Below are 13,377 nucleotides of genomic sequence, written 5' to 3' on the forward strand. Positions count from 1 at the left end.
GAAAAAAAACCACCAAACATTACAAGGGCGGCAACTAAATGTTTTCTGCTTGGATCCTAGGCCAGTGGTGGCGAACCCATGGCACGGGTGCCAGAGGCGGCACTCAGAGCCCTCTCTGTGGGCACGCGCGCCATCGCCCCAGTCCTAGGCCTTCAGCTGGGTTTTATAAATCCTTTTCGCTTTAGGCCTCCGGCGCTGTGTGCAAAAAAAAAAAAAAAAAAAGGTTCAGTCAATTTCAACTTCTCGTGGGAAAAAAAAATCTTGCAAAGTTGGAATTGATTGAACTTTTTAGACCCACCCAGTCTGCCGTTACCACGGCAGCCACGCGCACCCAATGGGCCACACCCACCCAATGGGCCACACCCACCCAGCACTCAAACATAATTCTTTCCCACAAACATCAAGGTTGGAAGGTTTTTTTTTAAACAAATGTGTCATCTTCCCCTTTCTAACTTTCTCAAAGAGCATAGATTGGAATTGAACCCTGCTATCCTTGCAAATCCAATAAATTGTATCTCTGAGCACAGACCTGAAAGCAAATGATGTTTTACCCATTTGTCTATACAGTGAAAAGGTAAACTCCCGTTTGCTTCCATAAAAGACGTGAGCCCTTCCCTTCCCAAGTTCAGCCAGCCAGATCAAGACTGACAAGATGTTTCTGGGCCATGGAGTCCACCTCTTCACCTGGAACCGACTTCTCCAAAGTGTCAGGCGTGCCTCCCTTGGGGGGGGGGAGGGAAGGAAGGAGGGGCGTACAAACGGGGCCCAGGAGAGGAGAGGAGGATCTTTTAGGTGCACTGCCAACAATAAATCCACCTTTCCCAAAATTTCATTGCCTTGTTTTTATTGTTCAGTTTGGTCCTTTGACTTATAACAGTTTGTTTAGTGATCATTTGAAGTTACAACGGCACTTTAAAAAGTGACTTATGACCATTTTTCACACTTATGACCGTTGCAGCATCCCCATAGTCATGTGATTTACATTTGGATGCTTCACAACTGACTTGCATTTATGACGGTTGCAGTGTCCCAGAGTCACACAATTCCTTTTTGCAACCTTTTGACAAGCGAATGGAGAAATCTGATTCACTTAACAACCATGTTGCTAACTTAACAACTGCAGTGATTCACTTAACAACTGTGGCAAAAAAAGCCATAAAACTAACAACAAATTTCTCACTTAACAACATACATTTTGGGCTCAATTGTGGTCGTACGATTAGAGTAAAGGGAGGTGTGATGGCAAAACATTTAGGAAACCCTGATTTAGAAACAAATGCAATGCCTAGGAACGTGTGGGAGGGCAAGACAGACAAGTCCAGATTTGCCCAGGTAAGACAACAGGGATTATTTATCAGTTTAAAATTCAAAGTACAAAATGGAGATGGGGGAAAGAGGGAAAAAAACTCGTCTGGACTTGCCCAACAGGTTCTCCTCAGTTCTACCCCTTATTGTTAAAAAAAACAAAAAACCTTTTCTTAAAAGGAAGTAAACGTGAGACATCAAAGGGGGAGGCAGATCACCTGGAAAAAGAGCATCTGGAAAAGGGACAGAGATTGCTAGAAAAATGTAAGCAAAATGGAGACTGTAAACAGCTACGGGGGGGGGGGGGGGGGGGGGGGGGGGGAGGGGTTGGTTTACAGAAGTAGAGGACTAAGCAAAAAGCAGGAGGAACTGAGGCGGGACTGAAGGTGAACCTCTCTGGGGGCCAGAGGCGAAGGAGGGTCTAACTTGGGAGTCAAGAAAACAGTCAATGAGCAGAAAATTGTGACCGTCCGATGTGTGGAGAAGGCAGAGAGGCTCCAGATGGACAGGGCACCTGGGAATGACAGGACTAAGGCAAGAGAAGATGCTATATTGTATGAGCCAGGAATCTCTAGGGGATCAATGAACAAAAGTTTCAATTTATGGAAGCAGTAATTAGTCAGGATCACCCGGCTTGAGGAGCAAAATTTCTCAGACGTAATGTAAAATGTTTTCAGATTATTCTATTTTCAAGTGTGCTGTTTTGCTCTATGGAACCTTGTATTTGGAAATTGTTCCCTGCTTGAAAGAATCTGCCTCTGGCTTTTATTTTGGAAACATATTGGGATTTTGGCCAACTCAATTCTTGCTTATTTGATACAATCCTAATCTACCTGATTCCAGACCCACTTACAAGATCTGGGTCCGGTCTCCCCACAATTCTACAAGAGACTGTTGAGATGCTGCTTGTTTTATTTTTATTTTTTTAAATCAGTGCTAAAAGCTTTATTGTGTCCCACTGCAATTGTTGGGAGCATTTGGCTGGCAAGCTAAAAGAAAGTTTTACAGATTTTCTTCTTATCTGCAGTTACTTTCCTTCTTAAATCAAAACAGAGCTGGCTTCTCTGTTCATCTCAAAAGAAGACACGGCTCCTGGTTCTCTGGTCTGATTGATACCTCAGAGCAACTAGAGCCAGAAAGTGAGGCTTCAGTTTGCTTTCCACGTGTGTTACTATCATCACTGTTATATGCAGTTTATACAACTAAGTTGCACAGGCCGTGAGACCCCTATCACTCTTCCAAATCAGCATTAAGGGGAAGACTGGTCAAACTTTTCCATTCTCCAGAAAGGTGGTGACAGCAAACAGTACTCAACAAGTAGTCCTCAACAGCACTACATCCACACGGAGAGAAGCAAGCAGTGGGGTAACAAACTTGACAAACTTGAACAATGGGCCCTATCCAACAAAATGAGTTTCAATGTGGAGAAAAGCAAAGTCTTACACTTAGGCAGGAAAAACCAAAGGAACAAGTACAGACTGGGCGAGATCTGGCTCAAAAACAGCAACTGTGAGAGGGACCTTGGAGTCCTAGTGGACGATCACTTGACTATGAGCCAGCAGTGTGCAGCAGCAGCCAAAAAAGCTAATACAATCCTGGGTTGTATAAACAGAGGCATAGAATCAAGATCACGTGATGTATTAGTATCGCTTTATAAAACCCTAGTAAGACCACACCTGGAATACTGCAGCCAATTTTGGTTACCGTATCATAAAAAAGATGTTGAGACCTTGGAAAAAGTTCAGAGAAGAGCAACTAAGATGATCAAAGGCCTGGAGACTAAAACATACAAAGAACAGCTGCAAGACTTGGGTTTGGCTAGTGTAAAGAAAAGAAGAAAAAGGGGAGACATGATAGCAGTTCCTGACAGTGAGGACAATTAACCAGTGAAATAGCTAGTCTGAGATGGTATAGGAGGTTCTCCTGCTTGAGCAGGGGGCTGGACTAGAAGATCTCCAAGGTCCTATTCTATTCTATTCTACTCTACTCTACTCCAATTAATATATCTGCCCATCTCAAAAATCATGACTCTGGCATGCTACAACAAGTAAACACAGCATAAAAACACAAAAACATTAAGGACAAGAACACACAATCCACAAGCAAGGTAAAAACAATTACCCACAAAAACTCAACAGAAGCTGCATCATGGCTCAGGAAGGCAGAAAGCCGAGCCAACAGGTGCAGTTAGACGAGACAAGGACCCCTCATCATCCAGCAAAAAGTTGTACCTCTCTTTGGGTTATACGCTTTACATTAATGTGCCTCACGTCTCATAAAGAGCAGCCTTCCCAGAAGTTATCACAAGATACAGGTGCTCCCATCATTAGCCTCATCCTCATCTTTTATATATTGCTTTCCAAAAATACAACAATCCACTTCCACAACAAAATAAAGCACTCCAGAGACAGAATAAAAATGGAACTGAAGGTTCTGAACAATTTAGCTCGGATCCAACAAAAGTTTTGTAACAGAAATTCAGCAAACCACAGGTAGTCCTCAACTTACAACAGTTTGTTTAGTGACCATTTGAATTGAAACAGCACTGAAAAAAGTGGCTTATGACCATTTTCCACACTTATGACCATTGCAGCATCCCCATGGGCACGTGAACAGAATTCAGACGCTTGGCAGCCGAATCGTATTTATAACGGTCGCCGTGTCCCGAGAGCATGTTGCCATCTTTTGCGACCTTCTGACAAGCGAAGTCAATGGGGAAGCCAGATTCACTTAACAACTGTGTTACCAGTTTAACAACTGCAGTGATTCACTTAACAAATGTGGGAAGAAAAGTCATAAAATGGGACAAAATCCACTTAACAAATTTCTCCCTTAGTGACATAAATTCTGGGCTCAATTGTGGTCGTAAGTGGAGGACTACCTGTACTAACTCTGGACAAGTCAAAATGCTGAAAAGATTAAGATAAAATATATTTACCAGTCAACCAAGTGAAGAACATTCTATCACACATGAACATACTTTGGTCCTCAGAGCACTGCCATGCTAACATAACAAATACAACTGTGGAATTGGATGCAGTCTTTATCTACCCTTCACCTGAATAATTAAGAGCACGGCTGCTCTAGAAAAAAAATCTATCACTATGAAATGTCTACTGTCTTTCCACAACCACCAAAGCAGGACTCTCTGGTGCTGCTGCTGAAAATCTTTAGCAAGAGACAGAGTACACATTTTTTTAGGTGCCAAAGCTCTGGGAGGGGGTGCAAATGGACTGTTCCCTGTTCTGAATTTATACTGACATACATAAAACAAGTTCAAGTGCATTCAATTTACTTTAAAGAGACTTCTTGGAATTTAAACCTTGAAAAAACAAATCTGAGAAAAGGAGCAGATCATGTATTTTCCACCAATAGTGAGTAGAAAGCAGCAATTGAATGATAGATGCAACAACAGGGAGGCGAGCAGGGAAAAAAGACAGAAATCAAACTGGGATAAAACTGGAAACACGGGGTTAAATTATTAAATCTGACTTAAATTCCAAATAAATAAATGAGGCAAAAATCTGTTTCCAAGCATGCACTCAAAGTAGCACCTGTCTGCAACGCTTGAAAATAGCCACACCTTTTTTTGGCATCATGCAGCTGTTGTGCAATCCTTAAAAAAGAAGTTATAGATAGGCACTATATTTGCAATCCCATATACTCTAAAGTACATTTCTGTCTTCCAATCTAAACCACTGCATAATTTTATTTTTTGCAAAACATATATAAAACATGCTTATGTAAAACTACGTAGCAGTAACAGTAGTAAAAAGGGCACAAAGGAGGAAAACCAACCTCCAACACACTGAACCTCTTTTCTCACACCTGATTCACAGAGGTTTTATTTTTTTGTTGTTATTTTTTATGCCAGACTCTAGATGATAAGAGATGCAAGACGAAACAACCCATTTCATCCAAGGAAAACTTGCACCATGAGATGCTTAATGTTCTTTCATCTCAAAAGCATAAAAGAGAAAAGACTTATTTTGTCCAATATCTCATTTTTCACTGCCTTCTAAAGACAGTAAGCTTCCAAGAACCCAAGTTAGTTAGGTCTCTGGGCTTAAATGCTTAAATGTACTGGCTTAGAAGTCAGCAAGCTTTTTTCCATAGTCTAACTATCCATGGCTCTATTTCATCTTCCTCTGTCTCAAAGATGTTTTGTGATAGCAAATGTTATACTAATTCTTTCTTTTTACATAACTTGAATTTGCCTTGTTCAATTTTCTTGGATGACCCAAGATTCAAGTATTACAAAAGGGGGGGGGGGAAAAACCTCTTTTCATTTATTTTCTTCATACCGCACTCGTGTACTTTCTTCATTATTTCCATTTTCCTTTCTTGCAATTTTAAAATTCTAATATGCCCCAGATCTTTTCCCAGTTCCAGGTGACAGTCAATGGCACCTGCTGAGAGAAAATCTGCATATGTCTAACACTACACTACACTAGACTAGAGCTGGAACGGACCTTGGAGGTCTTCTAGTCCAGCACCACCCCCCCCCCCAAGCAGGAGAGCCTGCCCTATACCATCTCAGACAAGGGACTGTCCGCTCTAGGAGTGGAAGCTTAAAAAACATCATTTCAGTCAAGTCTATTAAGCAACAAAGACTTTCTCCCAGCAAAAGTTTATGCTCAATGGAAAGATAGTGTGGAAATGGCTGGAGGAAGTCACCCAACCTCCAAAGAAGCTAAAGTCTATAATGAATCCAGCCCTCACGAGGCCCAAAAATAATCTTAATAACCTTTACATGTAGCTGTCTTCTCAACCTTTCAGTAATAGCACTTCATGTTGTTTTCAACACTGCAAGCCTGACTTTTACATTCTGGAAAAGATACTGATTAGAAAAGATAACAGTACTCGGCACTCCTTCTAGGTAAGAGTTAAATTTACACTTAACTTTCAAGATCACTGGGAAGTTCCAAAATCATTTCTAAGAAAGCATTAGCAGTGTACATGTGTTGGTTGAATCACAAAGCCATTTTTATCATATCCCTTTTGCAGATGTGGCTTCAGTCTATCTCCATAAAATCCCAATCTATGCTTATCAACCCAGCCATCTTTTTAACAGAAGCAACAGAATTCAAAGAATGACAGATTTCCCCATTAAGAGTGCTATGCTGCTGCAATGTAAAATGCCCCCTTTCATTCCTCAGAATATTTCCACCCTAAAGGGATATTTGAACAATTAAGAGACAGCATTTGGAAGCATGCTCTGCGTGCTTTAAATATCATTACAGCCTTTGCATAGCTTGCCTCAGTTAACAATCGTTTACCGCTGTTTAGCTCCATAAAAAGCAATGCAGATAGGGACGTGGTGTTAAAAGTTCACGGGGGAATTGTTAAATGTGTGAATTAAAAACTCCCCCTTTCCTTAGGTTCTTCCATTTCTACTTTGTTGCCAGAGGGATTCCTAAAGTGGGAATGACCGATCTGCAAAGCCATATCCTTCTTTAATATTCTAGCTCATTCCTTTCTTTACACACTGGACAATTCATTAAATTGTGGAAAGAGAATCCAGTACCTTGCACTTTTTCTTCATAGAGAAGACTCTTTGCCAGTTACCACGATCGGTTCAGGGCTAAAAAGAATGCTGGGAGGTTTTTTTTTTGTCTTGAAGCATTTTTTTTTATACTTCTTTAAGTGTTCACGTATCATGGAAGACAGTTGCATGATTGTTTTAGTTTCCCATCATTAATCTGCAAGTCTAGAGAAGATCTACTTTCATTACCACGACCTGCCCCAGGTCATCAGGATTGGAACAGCATATAAATTCTGAAAAATAAGTAAATAACTGTACATGACAGTCCATGCCTGAAGGGAAAGTTTAATATAGGGAAATGATATATTTGATAGGAGGAAACACAAACAGAAGCTAAGGACACTATTCTTAATACAGACGCATAAAAGGAACTTCAGCTCCTGATTCATGAGCCTTGCATCTCACAGTAATACTCTACTAATAAAGAATAACTGGAGGTTTCTAATGGCCCTTTGACCCCAGTCTGAACTGCCAAGTGCAATTCAAGGTGCCAGCTGTCTCTGGGTCAGGGCGGCACAAGGGCTCAGCAGTTAAGATGCTGGGCTTGTCGGTTTGGGACCCAAGTGCCGCGCGAGGGGCTGAGCTCCCGTTCCTTGCCCCAACTCCTGCCAGCCTAGCCGTTCAAAAGCATGCAAATGCAAGCAGATAAACAGGCACCACTTCGGTCCCCACAGGATGACCCAGACTCCCTCAGCTGAGAATCAGAGATGAGCTTCACCTCCCTGAGTTGGTCATGACTGGACAGGGGAAACCTGAACCTTTTCAGATCTAGGCCAGCTATCTGAGGGGCCAGCTTCTTCTGTACTCCCCCGGGTTCTCTGTCTCTGTGGGAATGCCATCGCTGGGCCCTCCAAAGCAGCTATTTTCAAATACCACTCCCACACTGTGGAATTCCCTCCCCACAGAAGTCTCATATTTTCCCCCCCTTCTGCGTTTCAGGAAAGCAATTAAGATCTGGTTATTCCATCAGATGAAGCCAAACCCGAGATTTCCAATCCTGAAAAAATTAACAACATATGCTGAAAAAGTAGACTGAAGACTAAATAAATATTAAGTCTCAAAACAAAATCTTTAAAAATGATTTCATGGATCCAAGAGCTATACCAATGCATTTTTCTTGCCAATAGCACCGTACCACAACTACTAAGCAGAACATGTGACATGTATTCAATAATCACCCTCACTAACATTTGAAGTCTGGTAGAGAATCATTTTGGAAGTATGCATTTAAAAGGAAAAAAAAACTGCATGTAAACAAAGACTAATGTTTCAAAAAGGGTTTCAGAAGAATAGCACAAATATTGTCAATTATTACAGAACAAAGCATAAACTAGGACCTGAGAGTTAGTACCATTAAATTCAATGGGACTTACTTCTGAGTAAGGCTATTCACAAGACGCATCAACCATAAAGCAGCCAAGCGCATTTAAATCAAACGTATTGTGCAATCTCAGCCCATAGAGTTAAGAAAACTGGGTTCACCATGACCATGTACACATCCTTATATGCTGACTAATCATAATGCCACAGAATTACAATATATAACATATACATTACTGTTAGAAGCAAATGACAAATTATAAATGTTGTCAGGAAATAACTCTTGCATGGCAGTGAGATCTCACTTTCCTGTCATTTAATAGTAGGAAAAGTTCTTTTAAATAGAATGGGAGCAGGATGGCTAGTCTGAAGAAGAGTAGGAGTGTATTTATAATGCACAACTGTTTACAAAAGAAACCATCTCAAAGATCTCCCTCAACTGAAGGCCTATGACATTAAAGTAGTCACATCTAAATCTGAGGTGGTCATGGAGTTTAACTGTACTGAAATAGCACGAGGGGAGGGTTGACTGCAAGAGGTTTAAACAGATTTTTTTTGGGGGGGGGAGGGGGTTATTAACAGGCAGAATAATGCTGTAATTTGATAAAATCCTTACTAAATGAAGAACTTACCTAAACTTGCCCATGTGGACTTTTGGATATTCCTATCAAGCGCTACCACTCATAAACAAATTTTGCCAATGCTCTTCTGAAATAGGGAGGAATCAAACCTTTTCTAATTGTTGTTGGGCTTCATCTAGAGAAGCAATTTCCCCTAATGACAATGGACATTTTCCCCTTTGTTTTCCCTGCTTTCCAGCACTGCAGGAACCGATCCAGAGAGTTCTCTAACCCTCTAGAGCCCCAGGGGTTTCCAACCAGGGGTGCAAGACGATATTCCAGGAGGTGCAAACACTTGGGTTTAGAAGTTTCAAAATTATAGTCTATGTGCATAATTCATTGCCATTATTTGGAACTTTTGTAAAGGGTGCAAGAATATATCAGAAGCGTTCTAGGGGTACGGGGTATAGAAAAGGTTGGGCACCACTGCTCTAGAGCAATACAAGAGGGGGGGGGAAAGCCACATATATTCTATCATCAGCAGGCCAGCATTGAAGGTGTGTAAAACATTAAAATGATTTTAGGTCAAAACATCCAATTTCAAGATTGATTCTTTTTCCTTAGGTTTTTCTTGCCAGAGGCACAAGGAAGGTTCTGATTCCGAGGACTGGAATCATCTATTCTATACTTCCCAAGCATTTTTTTAAAGTTTTAACAATTTTGAACTTGAAATAGAATATTTAAAGTTTAAAACATTTCAAACTTGAAATATTTTGAATGTAGTATCAGAATGGGGGCAGTAATAAATGCAAATAAATACCTAAATAATGCTAACCATTTGCAGTTGCTCTTAATCTTACCTAGTATGTGTAAACATGGCAGATAAGTATTCTAAATGTCTTTAAATTTTCTTTATGAAAATGGAAGAAAAGGTTTTTAGCGACTATGCTAAAACATGCAAAAAATGTTTAAGAAATAAAGAAAAGAATCCATATAAATTACTTCAACTGTCATTTATACCAAATAATTTTAATGTCAAGGTGATCATTTAGGTATCTCTCAGCCATCAAGGAAGACCAGGCATCCATAGATACTGGACGATTTCTGAACTGGCTATTAACTAATATCTGTCTGCTAATATCTTGATTTGATATCCATTTCCAGTATCGGTTTTCATTTCTACACTATTATTCTACAGTGCTTTAAGTTTGACTAATATTGAAAACAAGCGGTATAGAAAGACACGTGCAACAGAAACAAATCTACACTCAAGTTCCTTACTCCATATCAACTCCAGTAACAAAGTAAAAAATGTTAGCAAGAAAGATAAAATCCTCTATTTTCACATAATGTATTACCACTGATTCAGGAAATACGATCCTCGAAAGCAGAGGTTTTTTCCCCCCAGAACATGAAAACAGACACTTTACCCCTTCTATATTGGAAATATTTATTATGCAAACATTCACCACAATAACCATTTAAACTAAAGCATACGCTCAAGCAGCAACTTTCAATTCAGCACCCAGGAACAGCAGATGCAAAGTTTGCACTCGATTCAGTATCACTTTTTGGCGTGTCGCTCTTCGCGAGAATTTAAAAAAAAAAAACCCCCCCGAGGCCCGTGGGCTGGGAAGCGACTCGGCCCGGAGCCCCCCACGACCCACGACCGCCCAGGATCCACCCCCCCAAAGCGTCCGTGGCCGAAACCAAGTAACCCGACGAGAGTAACATAAACCATAAAAAAGCAAAACTCCTAACCCCAAAATCTTCCCCGGCCTCGACAAAGCCGTCCTGCTCCACCGACCCTTCCCTCCCTCTCTTCTCTCCCTCCCTCCCTCCCTCCCTCTCTCTCTCTCTCTCTCCGCAATGCTTTTGTTTTTCTTTTTTCCTTTGGTGCAACCGCCCCCTCCCCCCCTCCTCTTCGGGGCTTCTGCTGCGAGCGCCGGGCGAAGCGCAGCGGCAGCCCCGAAATCCGGGCAAGGCTCCATTTTAGAAGCGGGCGAGGCCGGCGCAAATGTTGGGCCGAACTGCGAGGCGGCGGCGGCGGCGGCCTCCTCGCACTCCCGACGACGCGGCTTCCCCTGGCCGGGACTCCGCGGCCACTCACCCGCCAGGAAGCGGGCCCCGACGGCTCTCTCTCTCTGCCCCCCCCTCTCCCCCCCTCCTCTCCTCTCCTCTCCTCTCCTCTGCCCCGTGGGTGGGGAGGGAGGGGGGGCGGCCGGGCTCTTTGTTCTTCTCGCTGGCAACGGACCCAGCGCTCGCGCAGCGCTTCCCTCCCCTCCCAGCGGGCTGGGGACGATGGGCGTTGCAGTCCCCTTAGGCGCCTGAGGAGGGGGCGGCGGCGGAGGCTGGGCTGCAGCCCTCCGGCGCTGGGGGCGACCGCTGCCGCGAGAGAGCGGGGAGAGAGAGGGAGCCGAGCGGGGGCTCCGGGCAGAGAGCGGGGCGGAAGGGGCGTTACCTGGGCCTCAGTCGGGACCCCGCCGGGGCGGCCGTCGGCCTGCGAGGGGCCTCAGCGCCCCCTCCTCCTCCTCCTCCTCGCCCCGCCTTCCCGGAGAGAGAGAGGGGGGGGGGGAGGGGCGGCGCGGCTCCCTCACGGCGCGCGCGCGCAAACGGCCTCCAGGCGCGAGGGAAGGACGTTCCAGGCGACGACGGCGGCCCCCGCCTGCGTCGCCGTCGTCGTGTTGTTGTTGCCGCCGCCGCCGCTGCCGCAGACGGGTTCAGTCAGGCTCCGCGGCGCATGCGCCACATCCGGGTTTCCCCTTCACCCCACGCCCACCCCCCGCCCTCCCTGGCTCCCGTGCGCTCTCTCCCTGGCTGGCCAGCGGGTTCCGCAACCCGAGCTCCCCAGTCGGGCGAGCGTGGTGCGCATGCTCACACCCGTCCCATGACGCGCTGGAAGATCTTCCTGCCTGGAGAACGACGCGGGAGGGCGCGGCCGCGAACTTTGGGAAAAGCTTTGGGGGGGGGGGGAAATGCTGTGTTTCTTTAGTTTCGAAGTTGCCGCCCGCCCTGAAAGAGAGCGGGGAGGGTTCAGGGCGGCCGTGGCTCTTCACGTTCCCAGCCACGCGCGACCCCCCCCCTCGTAGAGCTGCGGTGCCCACGCAAAGCGTGTCGCGCTCATCAGCCCCCTCCGTCAGGTAAAGGGGCCCTCGAAGCAGCTGGGAAAGTTTTCCTTCGGCCCCCAGACGGCCCCTCCCCCCCTCCGGTCCAGCGGAACCGGAGCCTCTCTGGAAGGAGGCCTGGAGGGGGGGGAGGGGGCCTCTTGGGGCGATAAGGCTGGTCCCGCCTCTCCGCCCCCCCCGCCCCTCCCCCCCCGCTTCTCAACACCCGCCCTTCCCCCTCCCCCCCCCGGCTCTCCACCTTTCTGTCCGTTCCCACGAGCGTTTTTGCTGCCCGCCACCCCAAATATGCCTCCTGCGCCCACACCCGGGACGGATTGCTCGCACCGCGACCGGTTCGGCTCCGGCGCCACCTTCCCACGAACTGGGAAACTCGCAAGATTCGTTTTTTCTCGCCAGGTACACGTATACATCCGAACTAGACGGTGCTGTTTCTCCGGGCCACGCATCTGCGTGTATGTGGCTATGTGCATAACGTATTTTTCGTTCCACGTTTATGCGGTGTGTGTTGAGAGCCCAATGCAAGGAAATCTCATTTTAATTTATGCTGATTAAGTGTACATTTCAAGCGACAATAAAGTATTCTATTCTATTCTGTCTTCTATTCTATATTCCATTCCGTTCTGTTCTACTCTCTGGTGTACCGATGCGGAGTTAGCGTTCCCACGGTCAAAATGAACGGCAGCCGTCAGACGCTGGCCGGAGAACCGCGCTCGTCCAATCCCCGAGGGAGAGCAAGGTCACGTGCGGCGCCTGTCGTGTCTGAACGGACTTCAGCTCAAGCGGGTCTGTGATGGGAGGGTTGGGCTGCAAAGGGCTTCCTAGCCATAAAAGAGCCAGTCGACGGTGGACTTAGGCTGGCTGGCTGGCTGGCTGGAGGATTCTGGGAGTTGAAGGATTCTTCTGGTTGCCAAAGACGAAAACGCTGCTACCTGTGGGGGGACCTTTGGGGGTCTCGAGCAAAAAGCATCTTCCCATTCTTTAAGCCTTTTTTCGAACTGGAGATACCCAGGAATAAGCAGGAACTATCTGCTCACACAGTTGTTTCACTACAAGTCACTCAGATTTTTCATCTGCTGCATTGCAGCTTTGTTTTTGTTTGTTCTCACTTAAGCAGTATAAGAAAATTAAAAGCAAAACGTAAAAAGAGAAAAAAGCAAGTTAATATTTATTTACCATTTATTACATTATAGTCATGGGGGACTTCAATCTGCCATCGGCGGGCGAAACGTCGGCGGCGGCTCGGGAGTTCTTGGCCTCCATGACGGCCCTGGACTTGACCCAATTAGTTCATGCCCCGACTCACACGGGGGGACACACACTAGGTCTAATTTTTGTCTCTGGCCAGTGGCAGAATGATCTGGAAAAGGGGGACGTAGTGATAGAGCCCCTGTCATGGTCAGATCATTCACTCCTCAGGTTGGACTTCCGGACCGCTCCCCCCCGCCGCAGGGAGGAGGAACCACTTAGATGGTTCCGCCCCAGGCGCCTGATGGACCCAGAGAGGTTCCAGACGGAGCTTGGG

Source organism: Protobothrops mucrosquamatus, unplaced genomic scaffold, assembly GCF_001527695.2.
Source record: "Protobothrops mucrosquamatus isolate PMUCROS unplaced genomic scaffold, P.Mucros_1.0 scaffold70, whole genome shotgun sequence".
NCBI classification, from domain to species: Eukaryota; Metazoa; Chordata; class Lepidosauria; order Squamata; family Viperidae; genus Protobothrops; species Protobothrops mucrosquamatus.